This window comes from Setaria italica, chromosome VIII (genome assembly GCF_000263155.2).
Source record: "Setaria italica strain Yugu1 chromosome VIII, Setaria_italica_v2.0, whole genome shotgun sequence".
NCBI lineage: Eukaryota > Viridiplantae > Streptophyta > Magnoliopsida > Poales > Poaceae > Setaria > Setaria italica.
The window spans coordinates 33,640,958-33,660,407 of record NC_028457.1 but is presented as its reverse complement, the minus strand read 5'-3'; the positions used below and the strand labels follow the sequence as shown (position 1 = coordinate 33,660,407).

Sequence of the window (19,450 nt, the reverse complement as noted above, 5' to 3'; positions counted from 1 at the left end):
CCGTCCCTCCACCGGATCCGCCGGCGCCGGGGCCTGAAGAGAAGATGAGAGGATGGTGGCGGCGGCGGCGGCGGAGCAGTGGCGGTGCGTGATTTTTTTTTATTTTTTCAATAATTGTTCGCCGAGTGTTTTCTGGGCACTCGGCAAAGTTTTTGCCGAGTGCCCGACACAAAACACTCGGCGAACTAGTGTTTGCCGACTCGATATTTGCCGTGTGCCGTTTGCCGAGTGTTACACTCGGCAAACGGTTCGCCGAGGGTATTCTGCCCTTCGCCGAGTGCCCCTAGCACTCGGCAATTTGCATGTGTCCCGTAGTGTTCATCTGATCTGGTAGTGTGTTTAGATCAATGGCCATGTCTGATGATGGAGTGGATTGCAGGTTGGAGTGGATGTCTCTCGTGGGTACTGATGTGCTTCTGATTGGGAGCTTCTGATGTGCTTATATAGTGGGGGTACCACTACATGGCGCACACCAGTTCAATTTTTGAATCATGTGTTATGGCGCCATTTTCCTCTCTGTAACGGTGATATTTTGATGTGATCTGTTTCTTCTGGGATGATCCAGAGTGTAAAACGTGGCATATGGTTACCTTCCTTTTAATGTATGAAGCTGCAATGATGACGGCTGTTCTCAGACCAACTATTTCCTGTACATAGGGGCAGTAATGTAATTTCCTGTCAACACTAATTCGTAGAATTGCACTTATATTGGGACGGAGGGAGTAGGTGTTCTTGATATGCTCATAATGGAATATGTGCCTCATCATTTACAACTGTAAACTGTAAGAAGTTGTGGTCATGATTTTTTTTATGCGTCTGAAGGTGTGAGCTTGTTAGGTTCGACTTGTAAATCTAAGGGAATGCTTGCTGAACATGTGTGACCTTGCGTGTGTTTGTGGATGGTGGATTAGGCGGTCTTCTTCTTTAGGTTAGCTTGTGTAAGATTGCTTGATTTGAATCGGTAACAACAGATGGCTTCGTGAGTTGCTTACCAGCTGATCATTTCGGCCATGTGGCGTCATAATATATTTTTATTAGTGGTCCATCATCAAGATGCCCCACATGTTCTTTACCCAACTTTTGTGTAGTTACAGAAGTAGCAAAATCCGATCTAAATTCAAGGATAGACCTATGCCCACTTACGCATCCTTTCCAAACCGACTTAGACATTTGCAGATGGTCGCAGCATGTCAAGCATTGCTACGCTTTTCTGGGGTGTAGTGGTAGATTTTTATAGTACATCCGAAAATAGCTTATATGAATTACAGCTCCCTAATGTGTTAATTAGATGATCCATTTCTGTTTCTTAATAATACCAGCTACTAATATGCGTGTGCATACATATCTGATTTGCCATTTCCAGAGTGGAGGATGCCATCGAGATCCTGGAGCACGTCCTGAAGGTGAGGGAAGAGAAGCTTGACACAGCGAACCCAGACGTGTGCATACATATCTTTTCAGGGGGTTCTTCTTTGTTATTTTTTTTTCACGAGCATTATTAACTGGGTGCTGCTGTACCTGGAGAGGAGAATACAGTTTCTGGTGGCGGGTGATGAATACCTGTGATTTGTTTTTTTGTTACCACTACATTGCATCCATTGATTTGCATCCGTGGAGCTGAAGCCTGAAATTTACTCCTGCGGATGTGCTCGCTTGAGCTATTGCTGCAGATGCAGCTCGGAACAGCACAGCCCATCGGCTGGAGCCCGTGTGTATACATCCAGAGTTAGTAATGAACAAGACAAAGTGTATTGTCAGGTTCAGACGCCAAATGTGTGATGTGTCTTCCATCATTTTTTGTGTCAAAGGATTGGCAACACGAAGCGTCTACGGATCCGGAGTACACGTATCTGTATAGCGTTTTATTTCGTGGCTAATTACCGCTGCTTTAAAGAGATAACAGATTCACCGGAGCTGCGCGCATAACCACTGCCAAACTGGGACGGTCTTGATTCTTCCCGAATTGAAATTACCATTGTTTTCTGCCTGGATCATCGATGTCCCGGCCGGCAAGTTGGCTTTCAGCAAGTCTCTTCTTCTCCTCCACCGGATCCGGCCGGCCCCCACTCCCTCCCCCTCGGCTCCTCCTCCCTCTCCCCCGGCTGAGGCGGGCGGTGGGCGCAGGTCGGACGATGTGGCCGAATAGGGCGGCCGTGGTAGGCAGGCGGGCGGCCGGGGTGACGCGGGAGCCCTCTGACAAGTGGGACCCACTTGTCAGGACAGACGAAAATTTTTTTGGTAGAAGCCTTACTTGCTTTAATATTAGGTAGAGGTAAGGGGCTCAAATTAAGGGGGGAAAACTTCTGCATTCAACTGAAGAATTTTTTGAGCACAATACGTGTAGATACATGTGTTTATTGGTTTAAAATTGTAGGTTGTTATAGCTTTTTACTCAAATTTGCCTAAAACCGGCGATCAAATTTGTAGAAAAATACATATAGTAACACCGCCTTCAGTATCATATAGGGTACGCTATATTATATTTATGATCTATATATCTAGCTAGCGAAACTGGTTCGATGCTATAGTATTTGTATATTTTTCTACAATCTTAACCGAAGCTAAATAGATTTGACTTGGTACGAAATCAAAACGAGACTTGCAATTTGAGATGATGGAGGGAGTGATGAGCTTACGCCCCCAAGTGGAGGATGCCATCTGTGCAATTAGTTTTATAATTAGTATACATTTAATACTCCTAATTACTCTTAATTAGTAACCAAACATCCGATGTGACAGGATTAATCCAAACACCCTATAAGCCTAATCGAGAACCCTCTTGATTTAGCTTTTGTGATATTAATATTTCCAGTATAACCAGATACTAACAATGCTCTTTTATTGCTCTTGTTCGGTGTTCTTGCCGTCTCTCGACTGTTGGACAAGTTGGCTACTTGATAAGGTTCCAGTATGGTAGGAGTCTAAGCGTGTTTGGGGGCTGTTTGGATTACAGCTGGCCAGAGCTGCCTGGCAGTGCTACCCGACGTCCAATTTTGGTGGCCTCAAGCTGAGATCGCGACTGTAATTAAAAGCTATAACAAAACGAGCAAATCTCATAATCCACAACTAAAGGTATATCTGCCTCAAACAAAACGTATAAAAAGAATGGAACAACAGCGCCTAAAAAGAGAATACAGAAGTGTCTGGTCGGATAGGGTTCCTGAGCGTCACCGGAAAAGCTACTCTGTGTAACAACCATGATATGCCCTCCTTTTGGTTCGTACACCTCATAAATGCCTTGCAAATATGTATTATTTGGTTGGTGCACCTCCGAGAAGAGATACCATTTACTTTAAAAAGTGAAAGAAGCTCCCATGATAATACAATAAATAAGAGAATTGCTACAATGACAACAACAAATCAATACCAAGCAACCACCAAACATCCAAACTGCTACTCCCAACACCATGCCTTTGAACCAGAGGCCGAAACAATTCAATCTGTAGGGTTATATGATGCTTAGAATCGTTTCATTATCTGTGGTTGTATGAGCTCTAAACGATAGAACTTTTATAGGGGTTATGGCATTCTGTTTTGAATGCCCAATGAAAATGTTGTTTTGTACTTTTTATATATGGCTGTGCTTAGCTAAAACTTGTGGTTAAACTTTTTTTGTAGTCATTTACCTATCATGGCTCAAGTTGTTCAAAGTTCCCATCCATGTTTACTCTGTTGCATCTTTTATTACTTAATTTTTTTCAAAGTTTTTGTGGATCGTATGTGATGAGTGTTTACTCTACATTCATTTTCAATCATGTCGTCGTATATAGTCTATGATCACTATGTTATGCTCGAAGGCAATTGGAACCCTGTGATTTTTTATGATGATGGCACTTCATTGGATTCATTCAAGTCAAGTAATAGAATGGTCATTCCAACGGTTAGGACCACAATAATGACGGGCCAGCCTCAAATTTCCATCCTCCCAGGTGAGTTGGATCTTCTAGCATCATAAAATATTGCCATTAAGATAAGCAAGATGTTGGCACGCTCTCTTATAATGGAGTTGAGGCAGATTGAGGCTGAGGGGAAGTGTCTTGTTGCACTTGCAGAACATCAACTATTTTTGTAGTCATTTACCTATCATAGCTCAAGTTATTCAAAGTCCCCATCCAGGTAATTTCTGTTACATCTTTTATTACTTATTTTTTCAAAGTTTACGTGGATTGTATGTGATGAGTGTTTACTCCACATTCATTTTCAGTCATGTCATCGTATATGGTCTATGATCAGTATGTTATGCTCGAAGGCAATGGGAACCCTGTGATTTTTTATGATGATGGCACTTCATTGGATTCATTCAAGTCAAGTAATAGAATGGCAGATTGAGGCTGAGGGGAAGTGTATTGCTGCACTTGCAGAACATCATGTTCGTGTGTCACCTAATGGTAAAGTTAAGTTGAGAGGTGTTCAGAGTTTGAGCAATCTGCATCCGGCTGCCAAGGAAGTTTTCCTTCAGCAGAATTACCATTCAGTATCCGTAATCATTGATGGTCTCTTTGGTCAGCAAATTCCTCTTGACATTGGACACCTTACTAATCTCATGCGCAATGACTTTGGAGTTCATGCAATGTTTCCCATTCATGCTAATTTTGTGCTAATAACTTCTTTTCCCGTCTATAAGGAACTTAATGACTATGTCAAGTTCAAAATTCCTAAACATCTATTCCATATTTTTTTGCTAGGCCTAACCAATATATCCAATATTGCGAATTGGCGACAAGAAGTTAGTACCAACAACCTACTAGTTTCCACCCTCAACTTCAATCAAGGCAACCACTCCACTATTCCCACAAACTATTATAATCAGAGAATATACAAGTAAATATTATTTTTGTATTCGTCTGTTGATTAAGCATTGAATATTTTATTTTACTTTTATGAGAGAGGGTATCTTATGAAACTCCTGATGATGAAGATAATGACATTGAAAGTTATTTTTTCTGAACATTTAAGTACTGTTATCCTAGCTAGATTTCCATTTCTATGCATAGTTGACCCAACAATGATGATTTTACTTTCAGGGTACTCTTTGATGATGAAGTTGGTGATAACTACGGTTTAGTCGACCACTTGATTTCGTAGTTGCACTAGAACCAATGTCATCTTTTGTGTAAACTAACCAATTGTGCATGCAAGACAAACCGTGAGCTTAGTTTGGTCGATGCTGAAGAAGCACTTGTGAACTATCAGGTTTTGTAAAAAGAGTTGTCGAATGACCTATAGGCTATGAACGCTCATTGCAGCAATGCACAAATTTATAAGTCAAGTTTAGTTAAGCCATCTTTTATGCTCATCCTTTTGTTGTGTGACGTTCTTGAACAAGTGGATATTTTAGTTTGATGTGAAGGTTCTACACGGTTCTACATGGTGCTGATTTTTACCCTTGATTTTCTACATGGTTCTACATGGATATTTTTACAATTTTGGTCTTTTCTATCACTTGATTTTTACCCTTAATCTCTTCAACCTTTCTGTGAGCACCACGAGAGATGGGTGGGTACCAGGTTGCGTTGGGTAATGGCCATGGATTTATTGATGAGGCTATTGTGAGAGATGGGTTTAATGATAAGGTTACTGGGCAGGCAGATTAGCCTCGCAGTCGCAGTGATGGGGAGGTTAGCACGAGCGCAGGAAGGTGAGGTAGTGGTTAAACACTTGTAGGGGAGAAATAGGAGCAAGGGCCTCCCTCCCTATTGAATGTACTTAGTCGATACGGAGTAGGTTGTATTAGTTTGATACTGATAATTTGTTATGAAACATAAATTCCATCTTTAACTTGCCTAATAACTACAAAAAATTTCGACCATAACCAAACAAACCAAATATCTATCTAAACCTAGATGTTTGGTTCTCTAAAATGTAACGTAATTTCATTTGAAAGGGTAAGTCTTATCGTTACATCTATTTGTTTGCAACAGTCAATAATCCGTTAACGCATAATTAGATCCCGAGCCAGTACATGCCCAATACCGCTCCTCAACCACCCTAATAAAAAAAATCTGATTGCAGTATGTGCCAGGGATGCGATAGCGTTACATTAGTAAACTAAACAAAGATAGGATTAGAGTGCAATCTGATTCCATTTTCATTTACGTTACCGCTCGCCGAACTAAACACATCAGAGCGACGAAACTTTAATTTCAGGGGCAGGGGACTCCGTTGTAGCCGGCCCAGCCCAAGCCTGCACTATCACAAAGCCCACCTCCTCCTCCTTCCCCCATGACTCATCCCCGTCTCCTCCTCGCACCCAGCCCGCGGGCATTCCACTTCCGGTGCTCTCCTCCCCGCGGCGGCGAGGGCAACTGCTCTGGCGAGACCGACCCTCCCAATCCCTACTGCCCACGCGCGCAGCCCTCTCCTCGCCGCCACGATGCGGTTCGACCTGGATGGCATGCCGGTTCACTTCCCGTACGCGGCGATCTACCTAGAGCAGCACGCGTACATGGGGGAGCTCAAGCGCGCCCTTGACGCATGCAGGCACGCGCTGCTCGAGATGCCCACGGGCACCGGCAAGACGGCGACGCCGATCTCCCTCATCACCTCCTACTCCCTCGCCAACCGGTCCCGCCCGCTCTGCCTCATCTACTGCACACGCACCGTGCACGAGATGGAGAAGACCCTCGCCGAGCTCCGCCTCCTCTTTGCCCACTTGCCCCCCGCTGCCTCCCGCTCCCTCTCGTGCTCGGTCTCTCCTCCCGCAAGAACCTCTGCATCCACCCGCAGGCGTCCGCCACCGCGGCCCGGGACCCCGCCGCCTCACAGCCTCCTGGGTCCGCGAGAAGGCCGCCTCCGATCTGGAGTCCACACCGCCACCGCCGGGGACCTCACATCCCTCATGCCACCCGGGGTGTACACCCTCGCTGACCTCCGCGCGCTCGGGGGGGGGGGGGGGTTCTGACAGTATTCAATGTTCAATCCATTAGAACATGTCACCGTTAAATTGTATTCGGTGATTGCATGACAATTAGAGCGTGCAAATGTGCGTTGCAAGAAAGGCCAAGTATGAATGGATCTGGAACCCAATCTCCACATGCTAGCGTGGCGCGTGTAAAAAACAGTGAGACAGGACCATGGAAGTAGAATTGGACGCGAGTTCATTGCTCTTTGGGGGTGGCGTCCAACAGACACTCAGTAGCCTGACCATCTCAAACAAAACTGCAAGGAGACAACACTGCAAACCAAATCAGCCTTTTCAATCGCTTCGACGCTGAAGTAGGGCGATCGAGAACAAGAAATAACTAAATGAATTTAATAACTTAGTCTATTTTCAAATAGATGGCGCCACCTTCAAATGCTTTCTCGAATGAACTAGGGGAGTGGGTCTCTAGAGAGTTTTGATGATCTGTAGTCTTTGTTAAGTTGATGTCCCTGCTAAAGTGTATGAACGGTGGAATGCAATGGATACAATTCCACGTGATGATATAGAGAGAATCCTTGAAAGGGATAAGCAAAGTCAAAAAAGTCACTATTCAACTAGTTCGATTATAAAAGATGCTAAGGGGAACATTTGGATACTGACATGTGCCCACGTTATGGGTCCTGCTTTCAAAGATACCCGTTCAATCCTAGTTAAGCAAGTTGAACAACTCTTTAAAACAAGGATTTTGTGTGACCATCGTGATGCTTTCGTAGAGGTTTAGGATGAGGGAATGCAATCGATACAATTCCCCGTGATGATACAGAGAGAATTCTTGAAAGGGATAAGCAAGTCAAAAAAGTCACTATTCAACTAGTTCCATTATAAAAGATGCCAAAGGGCACATTTAAATACTGATATGTGCCCACGTTATGGGTCCTGCTTTCAAAGATACTCGTTCAATCCCAGTTAAGCAAGTTGAACAACTCTTTAAAGCATTCGGAGGTGGCGCCATCTATTTGAAAAGGATTTTCAACGGACATAGAGTTGATCAATCGCCTGAGTATCTATTTGAAAAGTTTGTTTATTGATTTCATTGCTTGAAGCATAACCTTCCCAGTGCAAATAAAGGTTATCAATGTGCATATTTGTAAAACTATTACCTTCCCAGTTAATCTCTTGCATGGTTGCTCTTGTGGCAATGACTATTTATGTCATAGGAATTATATTGTAAACTACTATTTTGACATGGTGCCCATGGCAATAGCAAACCTTGATGAACTGATGTAATTAAGAGAACACCTTACCTTCATTTGGTTGTTGCAGCTCAGAAGCATCAAGATTGAGATCTATTCCATGCACAAGAAGCTGTTCATCTTCATGGAGAAGGTTTGACTGAGCTTCTTAGGGCCAATGGACTTGATCATCTTCTAGGCCATGGACATCATCTTCCTAGAGATGATAGATTTCATCTTCTTGCTCATCTGGTGGTTCTTCATTTAGATCAGGTAAGGGATGTTCATCTCCTTCATCTGATCTGGTAGTGTGTTTAGATCAATGGTCATATCTGATGATGGAGTGGATTGCATGTTGGAGTGGATGTCTCTAGTAGATGTGCTTCTGATTGGGAGCTTCTGATGTGCTTATATAGTGGGGGTACCACTACATGGCGCACACCAGTTCAATTTTTGAATCCATGTGTTATGGCGCCATTTTCCTCTTTGTAACGGTGATATTTTGATGTGATCTGTTTCTTCTGGGATGATCCAGAGTGTAAAACGTGGCATATGGTTGCCTTCCTTTTAATGTATGAAGCTGCAATGATGACGGCTGTTCTCAGACCAACTATTTCCTGTACATAGGGGCAGTAATGTAATTTCCTGTCAACACTAATTCGTAGAATTGCACTTATATTGGGACGGAGGGAGTATGTGTTTTTGATATGCTCATAGTGGAATATGTGCCTCATCATTTACAACTGTAAACTGTAAGAAGTTGTGCCCATGATTTTTTTTATGCGTCTGAAGGTGTGAGCTTGTTAGGTTCGACTTGTAAATCTAAGGCAATGCTTGCTGAACATGTGTGAGCTTGCGTGTGTTTGTGGATGGTGGATTAGGCGGTCTTGTTCTTTAGGTTATCTTGTGTAAGATTGCTTGATTTGAATCGGTAACGACAGATGGCTTCGTGAGTTGCTTACCAGCTGATCATTTCGGCCATGTGACGTCATAATATATTTTTATTAGTGGTCCATCATCAAGATGCCCCACATGTTCTTTACCCAACTTCTCCACCTTGTTAATGAACACAATGTTTCCAGGGGTTCATTCCCTGCTCTCAGATGTACCGCACAACAGATAAATTAATCTACAAGCAATGGATTGGGGGGTGGGGGGGCATATTTTCCTGGTTTAGCGGGTGTTTGGATCTTTAGTTCGGACTAAAATTCATATCACATCGAATATTCGAAGGCTAATTAGGAGGACTAAACATGAGGTAATTATAAAACTAATTACGTAGATGGAGTCTAATTCCCGAGACGAATCTATTAAGCCCTAACTAATCCATCATTAGCACATGTTTACTGTAGCACCACATTGTCAAATGATGGACTAATTATGCTTAATAGGTTCGTCTCGCTAATTAGTCTCCATCTGTGCAATTAGTTTTGTAATTAGTCTATATTTAATATCCTAGTTAAAACAAATTTGGTGGCTAACGGCCGGAAATACGTAACCAAATCTGGTAAGGTCTTTTCATTTCGATCCGCATGCAAAACCGATGAGGAGTGTAACTCGTGACAGCCGTGCCGGCGACCTCATGCAATCAGCTCAACCAATCCCCCCAGCGTCGTCCTCTCGAAAAGCCCGGCCGGCCGAGTCCCGGCCCGTTCCCAAGTGCGAAACATGCATGCATCAAAGCCTGTCCGGATTTAACCGCGGCGCTCTGCTCCGGGCCCGGATACGGAGAGCAACTTGTGACGCGCGTGCGCCCCCCACGATGAGGCACACCGTTCGTGTCGCGTACAATGACGCCGGCACTGTAGCGCGCGGCGTGGTCCGCGGACCGTGGGCGACGGGCCCCGGCCACGGCCAGGCGCCGCGTCATGCACGAACGGGGCTACAGCGGCGGCGGGGCGGGCGCGTACGGTATCGGCGAGCAGCCGAGCACGCACGCATGCAGATCAAGCCCAGGAGGCCAGGACAAAAGCACCCACCCAACCCACGCAGATCTCTCTAGCAGTAGCAGGTTGCTGTTCGCACGTACTACGGGCTACGGCTCATATCACGACGTGGTCCGCGCGCGATCGGACGGGAATACGAGATCATGAGCCGTCGCGGTCTTTGGACCAACACGCGGGAGCAGGGGGCGTTCACTCAGCTAGCTAGCTTCGCAGTGCCGGCGTCGGCGAGAGGCCACCACGCACGGAATGCACGACCGGAACCACTGTACCTGGACCCCCGACCGTCCCGCGCGGCGACCCTCCCGGTCCCGGCGGCCGGCGGGAGATGCGCAAGCTGCAAGCGCCGAGCATGCACATGGCACGCGCGCGGCCGCGACGGCGACCCGACCAGGTGTGCACCGCGAGCTCGACGGCCACGCATATATCGTGTCGCGCGTGGCGCGCGGAAGATGTATGGAGTAGGGATCGACGACGACGAGGACGCACGTCTCGACCATGGCCGCGCCGCGGACGCCGTGCGCGGGCATGCATGGCATGCCAACTGCATGCCGTCTCGTCCATGGACCGTGCGGTCTCGATGGGCACCCGCAGCCGAACGCGCGCCACACACCGGCAGGGCGGGGCGGGCCGCCTCCCTCGTGCGCGGCATCGCCGGCCGCGGCAGGACCGGACCGGCTGATGCGCCGTGGAGTCGCGGCCGGAAATCAATGGCCTAGCTGCCTAGCTTGGTCACGGGTCGCGACAAAAGCTGCGGCAATAGGGTGAGCTAGGTCTATGCCGAGTAATATGCACCGGTGATGTGCACTTGACTTCAAGTGCCCATCAGTACAGAATTATTAGCACGAGCGGCTCGTGCTTGTTTTTGTTGAGAAATTTTGTGAACAACTTCAAACACAGGTATGGAGCAATGTACTGCAGTGTACCGTGTTTTCAAAGTTGTTTCCAAAGTTTTATCATTATTAATCCCTCCATTCATTGATCGTTCGCACAACCAAACATTATCTGAATGCTGGCCAGTTATAAGGTCTTTGAAACAATTTCGAGCTGGACATATATAAACATTTAAAAAGTGCCTTTCCACTGAACACATGGTTATTCCCTCCAAAATCACAAAAGTGTTCACTTCTACCTAGACATTGTGCAGATACATTCACTTTCTTTAATTTTTACCACAGTTACTGATATGAAATATCTGCGAAATATACAGTCAAAGTAGCTTTTTATGGGCAATTCTAATTTAAATGTGTTAACTGTAACAGAGTTATATATGTCGGCCTATTTACTGTTGCTACTCGTGATTCTCGTTTCTCTTTCAATTCAGGAAAGGAATATTTGTCTGGTTCCGGAAATGAAGTTGGCGTCCCACGATGCTACGAAATCATGTGCCGTCAAACTCCTGGACCAACCTAGGGGAGCAGGGAGGGCTAGTACGTCGACGACCGCAAAACAACTGTAGGCGACGGCCTCGGCGACACTTCCCGCTTCCCGGCTGGCAGGCGACGCGCGCGGCACGCAGCACCCGTCGTTCTCGCGTCCCCCGGCCCGCCTCTCGTTTGGATCCCGTGGCCGCGTACGCCGGCGTGCAAGGACCGTCTCTCATTAAGGAGCTGTTTGGTGGCTGAGCCAGGCTCACTGCATGGAGGCTCCGTTAGTTTGATTGCCTCGTCCACCCGTGGAGTCAGGTTGCGCGCGTACAAAAGAGGCCTCCCGGTCAGGCTCGAGGGATAAGAGAGGAGTGGACGTTTCCGCCGGGCTTGGCTCGCACGGTGCAGGTGGAGCACGCGGGGCCTAGCATGCAGTGAGGGAAAAAGGATCGGTCAATGGCTAGGTGCATGTAATCAAACACGAGCTGCATTGGGCCTGGCTGTCTGGGTGCAGGCAACCAAATTGTGGGCATTTGCATGACAACAATCTGGTCGGGGAGGGCCTGGCTCACCGGTGCGATGCAGGGATGGGGCGTGCAAGTAACCAAACAGGCCCTAGAGCTCGGTAGCAGTCGGAGAAGGGCAGGAAGGGGGGTTGGGTTGAGGCGCTGAGCTGCCGTTGCTTGCTTGCAAAGGAAGGGGGTGTTTGGTTCTTCCCTTGGAGTTTTCCTTATCACATCGAATGTTTGGTTACTAAGTAGACTAATTACAAAATTAATTGCACAGATGGAAATTAATTTGCGAGACGAATCTATTAAGTCCAATTAGTTCATAATTTGACAATATGGTGCTACGATAAATATATGCTAATGATGGATTAACTAGGCTTAATAGATTCATCTCGCAAATTAGTCACGACTTCTGCAATTAGTTTTACAATTAGCTCATGTTTAGTCCTCCTAATTAGCATCCGAACATTCGATGTGACATCTCCTAAATTTTAGCCTAAGGATCCAAATGCCCCTGAAGACTAGACTAGAGTGTCCCTGCAACCTGCAATGCAGAGAGGCTACAGCTACAACTGCCGCCACGGCAGCACGATCGAATCGATGAGAGCAAGCAACCAGATGTGCCCGCGTGCACCTCGTCTCGTGTTTATAGATGGTTAGATGGGCTAGGCCCCACTGGACAGCTTGAGGACCAACCCTAAAAGCCCGACCCTATGGTTAGGCCAGGGCTTGGGCCGCGACCACGCCACGATGGCCCATCGCAAGCCTGGCCCAGATTTGGGGCCGGCCTGATAGTGGCTCGGCAACCCCCACCACCCCTCCCGACCGTTGGATCAGGTCCCTCCCAACCATTGGGGAGGGGCTACATAAGCTGGCCGCGTCCCCCAACCAAGCTAGAAACCCTAGCCTCCTCTCTGTCTCCCTTCGCCGCCTCCTCAATCCCTCGCCTCGACTCTCTCTCGCCCTCTCATCTCCTCCCTCTCCAGCGACCGTAAGCCGGCGTCGGCCGCCTACTCCTCTCTCCTGTCACCTCCTCCCTCGACTCCCGTCGCTCTCCGCCTCTCTCTCGCCCTCTCGCACCTCTCTAGATCTAGATGACTAGATCCACTCTTCGGCCGCTCTCGTCGTGTCCTTGCTAGATCCGTTGTTCGTCGACCTCGCCGGACGCTCTGGTGCTCCGGAACCGTCGGTGAGAGCTTCGACCTCTAACCCTAACTGTTTCTTGCTCCGATCCACTGGGCGCGGCTAGTCTTTTTAACTTCTTTGATCTTTCTTTGTGCAGGTCATCACGTCCGCCGTTGCGAAGCCGTTGAGGGACTAGAGCTCTGAGTGTTTACTGTGCATGTGAATTTGTGTGAATTTATGATTCTTTTCAACTCTTCAATGAAATATTATACATGTACAAGTTTTTTTTTGAGTGATTGATATGCCATTTGCTTGGTCGTGCCTAGCTAGCACTACTGTGCTTGTCGTGCTGCCATGGCAAAAAAAGGATTTTCGTGCCGTGCCTGGGCTAGTAGTTAGGCACGATGGAACGACACGGCACAACACGGAAAAGGCTCCGTGCCTGATAGTGTCGGGTTGTTTCGTGTCGTGCCGGATCGTACTAGGGCCGGACGGGTGTCGGGTTGTTTCGTGTCGTGCCGGATCGTACTATGGCCAAACGGCCCATCTAGCCATCTATACTTGTGTCTATCGTGATTGCAGCGGTCGGATTGCCTGACGTCATAATGACCCCGACCTACCATTTACTGAGTAGTACTATACTTAATTAAATCAAATCAGTGGAGTTGTTAGTGTGCTTTTACTTAGGGGCTGTTTGATGTAGGAACTAAAGTTTAGAAGTGTCACATCGAATCTTCGGATGCTAAGAACTAAAATTTAGAAGTGTCACATCGAATCTTCGGATGCTAATTAGGAGGACTAAGCAAGAGCTAATTATAAAACTAATTCCACGTATGGAGGCTAATTCGCGAGACGAATCTATTAAACCTAATTAGTCCATCATTAGCACATGTTTACTGTAGCACCACATTGTCAAATCATGAACTAATTAGGCTTAATAGATTCATCTCGCAAATTAATTAGACTTAATAGATTCATCTCGTAGATTAATCTCCATTTATACAATTGGTTTTGTAATTAATCTATATTTAATACTCGAACCTTTGACGTGACATAGAATTTTTGAGATTCTACCCCCTAAGAACCGTGGAATACCAGCGGCCTCCACCGTCCCGTCCCGTCCCCTTCCCCTTTTCCTTTCCGGTTCGATTCGATTCGAGCCACCACCGTCGTCACCCGCACGCACGCCGTCCTCTCCGCCGCCGCCGATTCGTTTCCATGCCGCCCAAGCGCAAGCGCGGCGGTGGCCGCGGCCGCGGGAGGGCCAGGAAGGAGGACAAGGACGCCGCACCGGCCGCCGACTCCGACCCCACCGCCGCTACCACCTAGGTAATCAGCCGCAGCAGTTGCTAGGTCTCGCTTCCTCCCCTACCTTCCCCATCTCCGGCCACCGGAGCCATCAGGCCCCGACCCCGCGCCAAGCTTCAATCGCTGTTCCGTGCTGCTTTTTCCACGGATTAGGACCATGTATTCGTCCGGATTCGCTCTATCCAATCCCCCCTTCTGCCCGAGCAAGCTATGCTCCTCCAGCTTGCTTCCTGCGCTGCGCTCCTCTCTGTACTTGTTGCCACCCTGCTACTCGTCTCACTTTTTTTTTTCGCGGGAGCACTTCAACGCTCGCATTCGCAACCATTCTCAGTTTATTTATTTGGGATTCGAGCAACGAGCAACCCCTCTGATTTTGCTAGCGCAAGCTTCTAGGGGTTTGGGAAAAAAATTATATGCTATCAGTGTCTCCGCTCCCCTAGGGTTCCATGGTTCCAGCCGCTTCATTTGTTTCCCTTAACGTGCTTCTGTACTCTACACATTCCTGCTAATTTTTTCTCCCAACACTGATGATGTTAATTGTTTTATGAAACGCGTCCGGTATGCTTATTCGTCATGTTCATTTCTTCCAGGAAAACGGTGAAAGCAAGGGCGACGAAGAGATGCCTCAGCCACATGATTCTGCACAGGTCAGTAGTTTGCAGAAAACAGAAGGGAATAAAAATTCGAGGGTGTAGACATTTAGATTTGAGCAATCACTATGATTTCTCACGCAAGTTTATAGGGATTTTAAATTTATAGTATTATCCGTTAGAGCTAGGCGGTTGAGTCCAGATTGGTTGATGTGCTGTTCAAATGCATGGCAGCGTGGTAACAGAGTGATGGTTAAGATACATCAACACTGATGCCGTTAATTATTCTATGAAATCTCTGCAGAGATTTCTATGATACGCTTATTTTCCATGTTCATATGTTTGACGAAAACGGTGAAAACAGGGGCGATGAGATGCCTCAGCTAGCTGATTCTGCAAAGGTCTGTAGTTTCTTGGATGCAGTTTGCATAAAAGAGAAGGATGGAAAAATTGAGGATGGAAACAATGTGACTTGAGCAACCCCTTTGATTTTTTCTCATGCAAGTTTGTAGGGCTTCGAAATTTATAGTATGTCCTTCAGAGTTAGGCAGTCGAGCAGAGGTTGCTAACTAACATTAGCTTCATGTGCTGTTAGAATGCGTAGCAGCATGGTAGCAAGCATAGAAGTTTAAGCATCAACACTTTCCTAATGATCCCTGTCTTGCTTGCTCTGATTGTAGTCTTTTTTCTTACAAAAAAAGATTTTTGGAGTGATGTGCTCCTTTTTGTTTTTTCATCGGCTGCAGGAAAACGGCGAGGGAAATCTGAAGCGAGAGATGCTGCAGTCTTGTGCCGAGGTTAATGTTTTCTTGCCTGATTTTCTCTTGAAAATGATGTCACCATTGACATTTCTGGCTCTTGTATTGATTCTTTTCCTTTTCTGTTTTAGGATAATGGCGCAGAAGGGGTAGCCGAGGTCTCAAAGGTCTCAAAACCCTCCAAAAGGCGCAGGAAGGATCCTGTTGCGGATCCATCTTCTCTTGAGTTTAGTGGTTCCGGGTGACTTCGACAGAGGCGGAATGTTCCAGCAGTACAGGAGCAGGAACCTGAGGTGGATATTTCCATCTTTCTTATTGACCTTCTGCCTTGAGTTATCAGCAATACTGGAATGTTCGGCAATGTAATTAAGCTAAGGGGTGCTTGCGGAGGATTTTACTAATGTGTCTTTTGCTTTGCTCTTCAAAATGGTCCATTCATTGTCCATCCTAGCATTCAGCACATGTACTTGCTCCGCATCTTATAGAAATATGCACTCAGAAATCAGAATACGATGTGAAGTGAGAAGTTATACACCATGTATGCAATGTCTTAAGCTACAGAAATTAAATATATGTGCAATATATCAGAAGGGCTTACATATTAGGGTAGCTGCTTGCCTGCTCCACTTGTACTCTTTACTTTTCCCCATATGTGCATGCCTGATATGCTTTGGTTGCTGAATTTTGTAGAAGAAACGAAAGAGTGATAAGGATTCAAATATGTGCCATCAGTGCCAGAGGAACGATAGTGGAAGAGTTGTACGGTGCCAGGGCTGTATCAAACGAGAAAAGAAATTCAGATACTGTGTGAAGTGCATTAAGCGCTGCTTTGTGCCCTTCTAAAAGCATTTGTGTTGATCACCTGAGATTGCATATGTTTGACAGTTGCTTTTGAGCAGTTATTATTTTGGATTATCTAATCCCTAGTTTTGTAGTATGTATGTTACTTTCAGCCACCATATTGGAGCCTATGTAAACTTATATGTAGAGTTTGCTATTATGATTTCACTATTTGTTTTGGCATGAATAAATCAGGTATCCACATTTGTCAGAGGATGATTTTGCGACAAATTGCCCAGTTTGTCACAAAAATTGCAAGTGTAAGTCTTGTCTGCGAGGAGACATATCCACTGTCGACTCCAGGAATGGTAACAAGTCTCAGAAAAAGGTATGCCCTTTTCTTGCTACATTTCCATTTTCTCCTGGTCCAATGTGTTGTATTATTTACCTATTTGCTCATATAATTTTGCCCCATAGGCTGACAAATGTAGTGTATCTGAAGAAGATAAAATTAAATTCTCTATGCATATTGTGCGCTTTTTGCTCCCTTGGCTCAAAGAATTTCATCAAGAGCAGATGCTAGAGAAAAGTGTTGAGGCCTCAATCAGAGGTAATATGATTGTATAATCACTTCTGGGATTTCTGGCATAAGAGCATTGATGCTACTCATTTCTCTATTTGGTCCTGCTACTCCTAATGCAGTGTTTATTGCAGGGATTGATTCATGTAAAATGGAGGTTCCTCTGTCCGAGTGTGGAAGTGATGAACGGATATACTGGTTGGTCTTGCTTTACTTACCAGTTACCAAGCATATGTATTCTATTTGTTTCTCTAATCATTGTTTTTCCTTGTAATAGCAACAACTGCAGGACATCTATTGTTGACTTCCACCGAAGCTGCAACAAATGTTCCTATGATATCTGCCTCAGCTGCTGCCGTGAGCTTTGTCAAGGCCTTAATCCAATTGGTGATGTCAACAGTGATAAGGTTACTAGTCTACCTGATGCTGGAGGCAAGGAAGATTTGCAACTAGGAAGTAGTCATTGCAAAGGTGCAAGTCAACTAGTCAAGAGCCTTCTGATGGACATAATGATATTTTAATAGATAATGCAGTTCCGTCTGAAGACCGCAATCCTAGTTTGAGATGATGGAGGGTAAATAACAACGGGACCATACCTTGCCCGCCGAATGAATTTGGCGGTTGTGGAAGTTCCCTTCTTGAACTCAAGTGCTTGTTTGGGGAAAAGTTTATTGCTGACTTACTGGAGAAAGCTAAATCACTGGTCAATGATGTAACAGTGCTGGAGTTGGGTGGTTCAAACTGTTCCTGCTTCACTGGATCCAGTAGAATAAACAATGGAACATCACGTAAATCAGCTTGTAGTGAGAATTCCCATGATAACCACATATATTGTCCAATTGCTAGAGATGTCCAAAATGAAAGTTTGGAACATTTCCAGGAGCACTGGTTGAAGGGTCAGCCTATTATCGTCGGTGATACACTTGCATTGACTTCTGGTTTGAGCTGGGAACCAATGGTTATGTGGCGGGCCTTAAGAGAAAAGAGAGATAAGAAGACAGATGAGCGTCTCTCAGTTATTGCTCTTGAATGTCTGACGTGGTGTGAGGTATCTGATGTTATATTTGGCTGTTATGTATTTAACCAGTGTTAATGATTGCTAGATGCTTCGATGTATGTATTATCTTTATCAGTTACTAAATGCTGTTGAGTCTGTTTCTGTCCGGGCTATGAACTTTGTGCTTTTGTTGAGATCCATATGTCATAATCTAAAACAGTGATCGATTTATTAAGTTGATGTACCACCATGATGTTTTCCCATGATTGTGGGAAAACGGAAATCTCAAGTAACAAGTACTTGGCCAAATTTCAAATCCTGGTTCTAGTAAGTGTGATAACCTTCTTTTGGAATCAAAATCTGTGCATACTTAATATTTTCATGGCTTACACGCTTACACCTCGATTAACTTTATGCAACCTTTTAGAACTGTAGGTTGTGTGGCTACCTCTTTTGGACAAATATGTGGCCCTTCCATTTAAATCATCTATATTTCAAAATAACGTTTCTTCCATCACCCCAAATGCAGGTTGATTTTAATATTCGTATGTTTTTTTATGGGTATTCTCGTGGAGCTGTTGGTGCAGAGGATTTGCCCGTGTTACTTAAGCTGAAAGATTGGCCACAGCATAGTTCCTTCAAGGAGCGACTTCCACGACATAATTCTGAGTTCATGTCTGCTTTGCCATTTCGTGCATACACAGACCCTAAATATGGTCCTCTCAATCTGGCAGTGAAGTTGCCAGAAAGTGTTATAAAGCCAGACCTTGGTCCAAAGACTTATATTGCTTATGGTGTTGCGCAAGAGTTGGGAATTGGTGACTCTGTTACCAAGCTTCATTGTGACATGTCTGATGCGGTAAATATGCTTATACTGCTTGTGCTTCGTAGCATTTGTATTAAATTTTGCTCCCTTTTTGGACTGTTTATCCAACTAATGGTACTGTACATTCCAACATTCTACTTATGGAACTTTTTCTTAACACTAATTATGGAACTTGCCAGTATCTACTTATATCGATATTTAAATCCTCTAGCATTGATTAGAAATGCAAACTTCTTAAGGCCCTGTTTGGCTGCTTTGTAATAAAATTCACCCGCAATTAGCTTCCGGTTTTAATATCTTGTGCACAAGAATACAACTATAATTTGTTTCCTCTGTAAAATATCTGTTTGGGTAATGCTTCACAAAGACGTAGGCAGCCGCTGCAATTGATAGCTCTGCACATTCACATGCTCATCATCTGTTCAACCCATGCCTTCTCTGATTCTCTCCCAAACCACGAGTTAGGCCACAAAGTCTGACAGCTAGATGGCCATCGGCATCCGCACCAATGTATTGAGCCATGGATGCAGGCTCAAATGCTAGCCACTGAAACTTTGCTGCCCTTCACGCACA

The 19,450-nt window shown here is 45.5% G+C and overlaps 2 pseudogenes; both read left to right on the top strand.

The window, feature by feature from the left end:
- The window catches only part of LOC101759702, a 9,375-nt pseudogene extending 5,046 nt beyond the window's left edge, over positions 1-4,329 (top strand).
- Positions 4,330-16,724: 12,395 nt separating this feature from the next.
- On the top strand, positions 16,725-19,154 carry LOC101784547 (annotated as a pseudogene).
- The last annotated feature ends 296 nt before the right edge of the window (positions 19,155-19,450 follow it).